The sequence below is a fragment of the Zophobas morio genome, unplaced genomic scaffold, assembly GCF_036711695.1.
Source record: "Zophobas morio isolate AGI-343-1 ecotype UQ-CSIRO unplaced genomic scaffold, CSIRO_AGI_Zmor_V1 ptg000002l, whole genome shotgun sequence".
NCBI classification, from domain to species: domain Eukaryota; kingdom Metazoa; phylum Arthropoda; class Insecta; order Coleoptera; family Tenebrionidae; genus Zophobas; species Zophobas morio.
Window position 1 is genome coordinate 17,856,646 of NW_026972107.1, and position 12,005 is coordinate 17,868,650.

A 12,005-nucleotide genomic window follows, 5' to 3' on the forward strand; every position below is an offset into this window, starting at 1 on the left:
GTATCCCCTCCCAGGGACCGTAAACTACAAGAACCCAGAACACTGAATATCTGGGGAGGGGAATGTTTCATGCAGTTATTAAATAACTTTTACCACTAAATTAAAACAAGAAACGCAAACCAGTTGTTAATTACAATTTTGTGCCAAAAGTAAGGGGTTTCATTTCATACCAGACAGTGATATTTTCCTCATAAAAAAACTGGGTATTTTTTATTGAGTATCCTTGAGGATTCGTATCTTTTCAAGCATGTTGTGCGTTGCGCCATAAAATGATATTCAATTTTAATAGACCTGACCTAAAATTGTCTTATTCTCGATAGCATTTTTAAAGAAATTATTTTCATGTCGTGTTGAACGTTATTTATAAATACCGTAACTTAGCTATTTTCTAAACCAGATACGCTTTTTCCTTATTAAGTAAGTATAACGGCTGCCGTTTTAGGAAATTAAATCACTGTCACTTCAGGACAGCTATAAATTGGTATGGTTTTTATATGAAATAATAAATACGTACTAACTGCAGTACATTTTCAAAGTAACTTAATTAAAAGTATGGTCATAGTAGATTAAAGGAACAAAGTACGTTAGCATATACTATACATGATAAAGAAAAAAAAACAGACTAAGTAGTTCTAACAATAATGTTATTATTTTGGGTACAAATGGGAACATAGTCGTAGAAGTGGTAGATTAATTGAAAATTGTAATCATATCAACTTTCTCTTTAATACATTTAATTTTCTGATACTAGCAGTAATATTAGCGGTTAGAAATGATTTAGCATAATACGCAGTTACGCACTGTAAATTTCACAGTGTTTTTTACTATAGCATCATACTTTTACTTTGGTATTAAGATTAAAAAAATTAAAAACAAAATACAAAATATATAATATAATTTTACAAGAATGTAAGAGAAGTACTTAGGCTGCTAATTCAAAATGAAAAAATTCTTGAAAAAAATGTTTTTTGTAAACAGTAAATTGTCTTTAACTTTATTTCAAATATACATATCCCAAATAACTAAAAGAGACTGCTTCTAGTGTACTGAAAATACATACTTTATGTAACGAGTGTTAGTGAAAGTGGGTGTAAACTAATTCTAATTTTTATTGAACTTTTCTATTGTTATGTTAATTTGTCGAAAAAGTATATAAATATCTATAAAGACTTATAGTATAAATTACTTAATTATCGCCACGGTGACAATTTTAAATTAAATATAAAGACGCATTTTAGTTCGATACATTCTTAAGTTATTACAAATTTATTGAACTAACACTACAGAAAGAACATATTTACACTATTACGTAGGTAAACATTGCATGTGGGTACCAAAAAACCATATTTATTTCCTTTTATACAATACTTATGTACTTACGTTTGTATACTTACTATCGATGACACTAATGACAATTTTATGTCTGCACTGTACACATCGTTAGTGTAAACAGGAGACTGCTTTTATTTGAAAAAATTGCAAAAGATACCATGTAAAACAATAATAAAAAAATTGTAAGTTACTTAGCAGAATTTCTCAAACCTCTGAAAGACTGCAAATGTCGCAACTATGTCATATTGAAAAGTCTTGTTTAATAATTTTTTCAAACTTTACAATCAAAAGAGGAAGTCCTGTCAAAATAAATTTCAACCAATTTTTTTTTAATTTCTAAATTGCTAATTTGTATTTTATTTACCAAAATGTGAACAATATCCATTGATAAATTCTTGAAAATACTGTAAAGTTTTAATGCTAAACTTAAACCAGTTTTAGAATTTTCGAAAACTCGAAGATTTAAGCAAATTAAAAAATACTAAAAACTTAGAAAGGGGAATGTGGAGAAAAAATGAGAGATGGCAGAGCCTGAAACGTTTAACACTTTTTATAAACGCAAGTAATTATTTCACAGCAATGGAATGCCACGGCATGTGTAAAAATCGACCACCGTGGTAAGACCGTTGTACACATGGCTAAGCTTTTAGCAAGACTTGTGGTAGCCAAAATGGTATACACGGTCCAGTTAAACAAACATTACATTATTTTTTGGCCTTGACTTCTGACCGTTAAATGAGTGAATCCATTTGTATTTATGATCTTTCAAACACACCCTACTCGTATAATGTTAAGTAAGCTAAATTATTCTAGATCAAACAAAAAAGCAATTTCTTAATTAGTAACTCTGTGATAAAACTAATAAAATGCAGATGGCTAAAGCACATAAATGTTGTCATTTTTCATATACAGTAGTGAGCCATGGTTCAGGGGTTCAGAACTAAAATGGATCAAATTCAAAAATTATTTTTACGAGTAAAACCGTGTTAAAAGTTTGTTTATGAACTAACTTAAGTACTAATTGTTTGTACTTTCATACCCGAAAAAATTAGATAGAGAAAAATTGGTCTAAAGAGTTTAGACAGTACTTGACGACTGCATGCCTATTGTGTTTTTTCTCATTACATTTTTGTAGTGGGAATTTAAAAAAAAATTGCGATGACGTCATCAACATTTTTGCAAGGACACGTATATCAGTTTGGGATAGATGTAGTGTAATACTAAGAATAAAAATTATTATATTCTCAAATTTTCGGGAAAATGAATTGGGTCGTTTTGAATACTGATTTGTAATAATCAATAAAATAACGAAACAATTTACTCACGTATACGTATCCCAGGCAGCTGAAAATCGTGTATGTATAAACATTCTTAATTTAAGATGACAGGCGTAACAGCATACTTGAGAGTCAAACAGAGAAACTGTAAACAAAACGACCATCGGTTTTATTGCTTCGACTTCCGCTTATTATATAAAACATTGGGTTTTATTTTAATTCTTGACGGTGAAATTCACAATTGGTTGATTATAAACATGTCTATTTCACATTCACGGAACCAAGTGAACGCATAAAACAAATGCAGGTCTGTAATGTTAAAGTCGATGTAAATAAGCATGCTACCCTTATGTTTCAACCGAGTTTTTCCTTTAACAAATTTTTTGTCTACCAAATTGGGTTGGTTGGGATATAATACTAATAATAAGTGTTGCCTTTAATTTAATCAATAAAATAAATTGACTTCATTAATTTTTTTGAACCACCTCTTAAGAAAATCTAAAAAATATGAATGGAATGATAAATCACAAGTACAAACTCATCATATTTTTTGCATTTTAGATAGGATTTATTCAGCAAAATTTAAGGGTGACGTCATCAATTTTTTTAGGAGGGATGAACAAATACATTTTGAACAAAAGTTTACCATGCTTATAATAACTTTAGAATATTCCCAAAATTTCAAAGCATTCGGTTTTGTAATTCCTGATTAAATCGATAAAATAAATTCACGCCTTCATTAATTTTTTTGAGTCACCCTGCATATGCAAATCCAAAAATATGAATGGAATGATAAATCACAAGTACAGACTCATCATATTTTGTACATTTTAGATACGATTTATTCTGCAAACTTTTGAGCTGACGTCATCAGTTTTTTGTAGAAGATAACCAAATATATTTTGACTAAAAATTTATTATGCTCTTTATAACCTTAAAACATCTGCAAGATTTCAAAGCATTCGGTTTTGTAGTTCCTGATTAAATCAATAAAATAAATTTACGCATTCATTAATTTTTTTGAGTCACCCTGTATATGCAAATCGAAAAAATTTGAATGGAATGACAAATTACAAGAAGAGACTCACCATATTTTGTACATTTTAGATAGGATTTATTCAGCAAAATTTTGTGGTGACGTCATAAATTTTTTAGGGGGGACGACCAAATACGTTTTGATCAAAAATTTACCATGCTTATGATAATTTTAAAATATCTTCAAGATTTCGAAGCATTCGGTTTTGTAGTTCCTGAGTAAATCAGTAAAATAAATTTACGCTTTCATTTATTTTCTTGAATCACCCCGTATATGCAAATCCAAAATATCTGGACTTACCTGGCAACAATTATTGTAACTTGGTCCAATTTTTAAAATTTGGAGATATATATCCTCAATGACACTCACTCTTCAACAGTTTTTTTCGAATTGGCTTCGCATTTCGCAATCGCAACTGTTTCGTCTCGCCACCCAAACAAGTGATTCCCCCCGCGCCGCTCGTCGTTTCCAACTTCCGCTTTTTGCTATGGCTGGGAGTTTGTTTATATAAACTATGTCTCAACGTGCGATAAAGAAATGACACGGTCAGTGGCGTAACTGAAGCAAATGCATATGTACTTTTTCTCTGCTTCTCTCGATGTATAAACATTAACAGTCGAAGTTAATCATGTATTGACAATATATAAAATGATTAAGAGATATTCTTCCGATCACAAAAAAAAATTTCAACATTTGCTATTTATGGTGCTTATTCACGAACACACAATAACAAATATATAAATATTATAACATTATTGTTGCGAAAATCGGAAGTGCTGTTCTTGATTTGATGGACGAAAAAAGTTGGAAGTGCCGGGATCTGTTACCGAAACTTCTAATTGCACTGCACACTCCACCTCCACTAAACCACAGGCCACAGTTGCTTATGTTAAAACTCATCATATTTTGCACATTTTGAGTTAAACTTTTTTGGCAAAAATTGTAGATGACGTCATGAATTTTTTCGGGGGAATAAACAGATATATTTTCATTAACAATTTACCATGCTCACAATCAATTTTAACCATCTGCAAGATTTCAAAATATTCAGTTTAGCAATTCTTGATTTATTCACTAAAATAAAGTGACTGATTCATTTCTTTTTTTGAATCACCCTGTATAAGCAAGTTAAAAAATTTGAATGCAATGATTAGTTACAAGTGTAGTCAGATCATATACTTTATTCAGTAAAATTGTGAGAAGACGTAATGAATTTTTTTTGGGGTTGATAAAGAGATACATTTTGATTAAACAGTTACCATGCTTACAATAACTTCAAAACGTCAAGATTTCTAAGTATTCAGTTTTGCAAAATCAATTCACTCCGTCATTAATTTTTTTCAGACACCCTGTATAAGCAAATATCAAAAATTTTACAAGTATAGTCAGATCATATACTTTATTCAGCAAAATTCTGAGAAGACGTAATGAATTTTTTTTGGGGTTGATGAAGAGATACATTTTGATTAAACAGTTACCATGCTTACAATAACTTCAAAACGTCAAGATTTCTAAGTATTCAGTTTTGCAAAATCAATTCACTCCGTCATTAATTTTTTTCCAGACACCCTGTATAAGCAAATATTAAAAATTTTAAAAGTATAGTCAGATCATATACTTTATTCAGCAAAATTGTGAGAAGACGTAATGAATTTTTTTTGGGGTTGATAAAGAGATACATTTTGATTAAACAGTTACCACGCTTACAATAACTTCAAAACGTCAAGATTTCTAAGTATTCAGTTTTGCAAAATCAATTCACTCCGTCATTAATTTTTTTCAGACACCCTGTATAAGCAAATATTAAAAATTTTAATGCAGTGATAAATCACAAGTATGGACTCATCATACTTTACACATTGAAGATGGCATTTTTTCAGCAAAATTTGGGGGTGACGTCATAAATTTTTTAGGGGGGACGACCAAATACATTTTGATCAAAAATTTACCATGCTTATGATAATTTTAAAATATCTTCAAGATTTCGAAGCATTCGGTTTTGTAGTTCCTGAGTAAATCAGTAAAATAAATTTACGCTTTCATTTATTTTCTTGAATCACCCTGTATATGCAAATCCAAAAAATATGAATGGAGTGATAGATCACAAGTACAGACTGATCATATTTTGTGCATTTTAGATATGATTTATTCGGCAAATTTTCGAGCTGACGTCATCAAGTTTTTGGAGGGGATAAGCAAATATATTTTGACTAAACATTTATTATGCTCTTTATAACCTTAAAACATCTGCAAGATGTCAGAGCATTCCGTTTTGTAGTTCCTGATTAAATCAATAAAATATATTTACGCATTCATTAATTTTTTTGAGTCACTCTGTATATGCAAATCCAAAAAATATGAATGGAGTGATAAATGACAAGTACAGGCTCATCATATTTTGTACATTTTAGATATGATTTATTCGGCAAACTTTCGAGCTGACGTCATCAAGTTTTTGGAGGGGATAAGCAAATATATTTTGACTAAACATTTATTATGCTCTTTATAACCTTAAAACATCTGCAAGATGTCAGAGCATTCCGTTTTGTAGTTCCTGATTAAATCAATAAAATATATTTGCGCATTCATTATTTTTTTTGAGTCACTCTGTATATGCAAATCCAAAAAATATGAATGGAGTGATAAATGACAAGTACAGGCTCATCATATTTTGTACATTTTAGATATGATTTATTCGGCAAACTTTCGAGCTGACGTCATCAAGTTTTTGGAGGGGATAAGCAAATATATTTTGACTAAACATTTATTATGCTCTTTATGACCTTAAAACATCTGCAAGATTTCAGAGCATTCGGTTTTGTAGTTCCTGATTAAATCAATAAAATATATTTACGCATTCATTAATTTTTTTGAGTCACCCTGTATATGCAAATCCAAAAAATATGAATGGAGTGATAGATCACAAGTACAGACTCATCATATTTTGTACATTTTAGATATGATTTATTCCACAAACTTTTGAGCTGACGTCATCAAGTTTTTGGAGGGGATAAGCAAATATTTTTTGACTAAAGATTTATGATGCTCTTTATAGCCTTAAAACATCTGCAACATTTCAAAGCATTCTGGTTAGCAGATTAAAAATTAAATTTCAAAATGTTGTTTTATAATTTTGATTTTTTTTCCAAAAATCTGGACGTTTCGGGTGAAAAGTCGATTCAGAGTTGTAAACTACATGTATAGGACTATGTTATTTTATACAATTGAAAACCCATTTACTATGTACAATTTTGAAGTGACGTCATCGCTTTAGTGGTGGGGATGATTAGACAAATTTTGGTTAGCGTTTTACCATCTACATGATATTCTTAATATAAGTACAAAATTTCACAACAATCGGTCGAGTACTTTCGGAGATTATCTGTCTAATAAAAATCCGGGACAACAGACGGACAGACGGACAGACGGACAGACGGACAGACGGACAGACGGACGGACAGACGGACAGACGGACAGACGGACAGACGGACAGACGGACAGACAGACGGAAATGGGAGACCTATTTCTTCGTCTTCTAGGGGTCATGAAAGATCGAGAAAACGTAAAAGTAGAGAGTCGGCCGACGGACTCGATTACAATACTTCCTTTGCTTACGCTCGGGAAGTAATAATATGCAAAAATTAATGAATTATTCATACAGGAAGTTAAGTTGAAGTATAAATTGTGGACTTGATCCACTTCAGTTGTCAAATATTTGTCGAATCAATGAAATAAATTTAGCGCTAAACACAAATCAAATGTTTATTTAATTTGCAACAAATTATTAACAATGACTGCACTGAATAAACAAAAATTGGTCATCATCTTCTGCCTCATTTCCAGTCTTTGTTTACTTTTCTGTTCCCTATAGTTAACCTCCTGCAAATTTACCAATACTGTATAGTGAACTCCACGAAAATGTTTGTTGATTTTGACACTTTTTTTATAAATGGGGAGACTAAGCACGAATTTTTAATATTATCCGCTTATTTTGTTAAACCTATGTATTTATACACATGTAGACCGACTTGATCCACTTTTGGCGCGGAAATTTTAACTTCATTTTTCAGAGCTGATTAAGTTAAAATTAGTACTGGGTCACATAAATACACAATGAATTTATGTAAAGCTCATTTTTTTAGTTTTTGAATTCGTTCCACCTTAGGTCTCAGTGCAATTATACTTTTTACTTATAAATGATTTTTTGCACTTCTGGCATCAGAACTGTAGCTTTTTACTTCCCGAGCGTAAGCAAAGGAAGTATTGTAATCGAGTCCGTCGGCCGACTCTCTACTTTTACGTTTTCTCGATCTTTCATGACCCCTAGAAGACGAAGAAATAGGTCTCCCATTTCCGTCTGTCTGTCCGTCTGTCCGTCTGTCCGTCTGTCCGTCCGTCTGTCCGTCTGTCCGTCTGCCGTCCCGGATTTTTATTAGACAGATAATCTCCGAAAGTACTTGACCGATTGTTGTGAAATTTTGTACTTATATTAAGAATATCATGTAGATGGTAAAACGCTAACCAAAATTTGTCTAATCATCCCCACCACTAATGCGATGACGTCACTTCAAAATTGTACATAGTAAATGGGTTTTCAATTGTATAAAATAACATAGTCCTACACATGTAGTTTACAACTCTGAATGGACTTTTCACCCGAAACGTCCAGATTTTTGGAAAAAAAAAATCAAAATTATAAAACAACATTTTGAAATTTAATTTTTAATCTGCTAACCAGAATGCTTTGAAATGTTGCAGATGTTTTAAGGCTATAAAGAGCATCATAAATCTTTAGTCAAAAAATATTTGCTTATCCCCTCCAAAAACTTGATGACGTCAGCTCAAAAGTTTGTGGAATAAATCATATCTAAAATGTACAAAATATGATGAGTCTGTACTTGTGATCTATCACTCCATTCATATTTTTTGGATTTGCATATACAGGGTGACTCAAAAAAATTAATGAATGCGTAAATTTATTTTACTGATTTACTCAGAAACTACAAAACCGAATGCTTTGAAATCTTGCAGATGTTTTAAGGTTATAAAGAGCATAATAAATGTTTAGTCAAAATATATTTGCTTATCCCCTCCAAAAAATTGATGACGTCAACTCGAAAGTTTGCCGAATAAATCCTATCCAAACTGTAAAAATATGATGAGTCTGTACTTGTAATTTATCACTCCATTCATATTTTTTGGATTTGCATATACAGGGTGACTCAAAAAAATTAATGAATGCGTAAATATATTTTATTGATTTAATCAGGAACTACAAAACCGAATGTTCTGAAATCTTGCAGATGTTTTAAGGTCATAAAGAGCATAATAAATGTTTAGTCAAAATATATTTGCTTATCCCCTCCAAAAACTTGATGACGTCAGCTCGAAAATTTGCCGAATAAATCATATCTAAAATGTACAAAATATGATCAGTCTGTACTTGTGATCTAATACTCCATTCATATTTTTTGGATTTGCATATACAGGGTGATTCAAGAAAATAAATGAAAGCTTAAATTTATTTTACTGATTTACTCAGGAACTACAAAACCGAATGCTTCGAAATCTTGAAGATATTTTAAAATTATCATAAGCATGGTAAATTTTTGATCAAAATGTATTTGGTCGTCCCCCCTAAAAAATTTATGACGTCACCACAAAATTTTGCTGAATAAATCCTATCTAAAATGTACAAAATATGGTGAGTCTCTTCTTGTGATTTATCATTCCATTCAAATTTTTTCGATTTGCATATACAGGGTGACTCAAAAAAATTAATGAATGCGTAAATTTATTTTATTGATTTAATCAGGAACTACAAAACCGAATGCTTTGAAATCTTGCAGATGTTTTAAGGTTATAAAGAGCATAATAAATTTTTAGTCAAAATATATTTGGTTATCTTCTACAAAAAACTGATGACGTCAGCTCAAAAGTTTGCCGAATAAATCGTATCTAAAATGTACAAAATATGATGAGTCTGTACTTGTGATTTATCATTCCATTCATATTTTTGGATTTGCATATGCAGGGTGACTCAAAAAAATTAATGAAGGCGTGAATTTATTTTATCGATTTAATCAGGAATTACAAAACCGAATGCTTTGAAATCTTGGGAATATTTTAAAGTTAGTATAAGCATGGTAAACTTTTGTTCAAAATGTATTTGTTCATCCCTCCTAAAAAAATTGATGACGTCACCCTTAAATTTTGCTGAATAAATCCTATCTAAAATGCAAAAAATATGATGAGTTTGTACTTGTGATTTATCATTCCATTCATATTTTTTAGATTTTCTTAAGAGGTGGTTCAAAAAAATTAATGAAGTCAATTTATTTTGTTGATTAAATTAAAGGCATCACTTATTATTAGTATTACACCCCAACCAACCCAATTTGGTAGACACAAAATTTGTTAAAGGAAAAACTCGGTTGAAACATAAGGGTAGCACGCTTATTTACATCGACTTTAACATTACAGACCTGCATTTGTTTTATGCGCTCACTTGGTTCCGCGAATGTGAAATAGACATGTTTATAATCAACCAATTGTGAATTTCACCGTCAAGAATTAAAATAAAACCCAATGTTTTATATAATAAGCGGAAGTCGAAGCAATAAAACCGATGGTCGTTTTGTTTACAGTTTCTCTGTTTGACTCTCACGTATGCTGTTACGCTTGTCATCTTAAATTAAGAATGTTTATACATAAACGATTTTCAGTTGCCGTATACGTGAGTAAATTGTTTCGTTATTTTATTGATTATAAAAAATCAATATTCAAAACGACCCAATTCATTTTCCCGAAAATTTCGGAATACAATAATTTTATTCTTAGTATTACACTACATCTATCCCAACTGATATACGTGTCCTTGCAAAAATGTTGATGACGTCATCGCAATTTTTTTTAAATTCCCACTACAAAAATGTAATGAGAAAAAAACACAATAGCCATGCAGTCGTCAAGTTTCCGACAGCGAGGGAAGTACTGTCTAAACTCTTTAGACCAATTTTTAATCTCTATTTTTTTGGATCGCAGTGAAACATTGGTTTCAAATGGATTAAATTTCAGAACAAAATCTGAAGAAATTAAATGATACACAGATTGCTATATTCAAAAAAGATACAAAAATTTATTTTTACAAAAGTGCACGTTTAAATTTACATTTTTACAGAAATCTTCATCAGGATCAGATCTTTGGTTAAAACTAATCAACTTCTTCCATAATCAAAATGTTTTATTTCTTCAGATTTTACTATTATGTTCATTTTTTCTTTTTAAAAAAAGTCAGTAACTTTGGGCAATTGTTATTTATGTCCAAATTTATTTCAATTTTTAGAATTGTCTTCAACATTGAGTATGTCTTCCGCAGCGTGGAAGATTTAATCGTTTTTGAGTTTTCAAAAAAGTATGCCAGAAACATATTTTCTTAAAATAAGAGTAAGCCGTTTCTGATTTAATAAATGGAACAAACTGACTCATAGTCATTAATTTTTTTGAGTCACCTGTAATCAATGCCTACATAACCAGTTCTAAATAAATTACAACAGGGCGCAGTCCCCATAAGTGACGACAAAATGTAATACGTTTCAAACAAATATCCAACGGAAAAACCTGTTTTCTCAGTGTTTCATTACTGTTGGTGCGTTTCGATGATAAGTATCTACGTTAACAGGAAATGAAACTTAATTTTTTTTGTCTCCTCAAAAGAAAGGAGGAGACAAATTTCGTTAATTAAGCTACAATGGAGCCAAAAGGGAGCATGTTAAGCGTTTATTTTAAGTGAGTTTTTTACTACTAGTCACAGCGCAAGAAAAGAAGATAAGGCCAAATTTGACTCCAACGTGCTATCCTCAGGTCCTCTTGCTGATATACAAGCCATGATTCCATTGAGATTTACATCCTATGTTAGAGGTAAAATGTTATTATACTGTGTTATAATTTGGTTGAGAAAATTTGGCGGTTTAGGGAAAAACTTAAAGCAGATTCGTACACCATACAGGAGTTATTGTAGCACATGCATTTCTAGTTCTGCTTTTTAAATCTTCACAATTATACGAATAGGACTTTGGTAAACTTGTCCTTTTACAATCCCCCAGAGGAATAAATCTATAAAGGTGTTAAGTCGGCATACGAGGGGGGTATGCATTCACATTGCCTCTGCCAATCCACTTATTTGCAAACCTCTCATCAAGATAGTGTGTTCGTACTGTTTAGGGGTATAACAGGGTGAGTATTATAATAACGGGACCCTGACCAAATTTCAATGCAACACAAAATACATATCTCATATGTACCTCTTTTTATAATTTATTTTTCTAAAATGTACAAACATAGTTATCTAGTAGTTAATT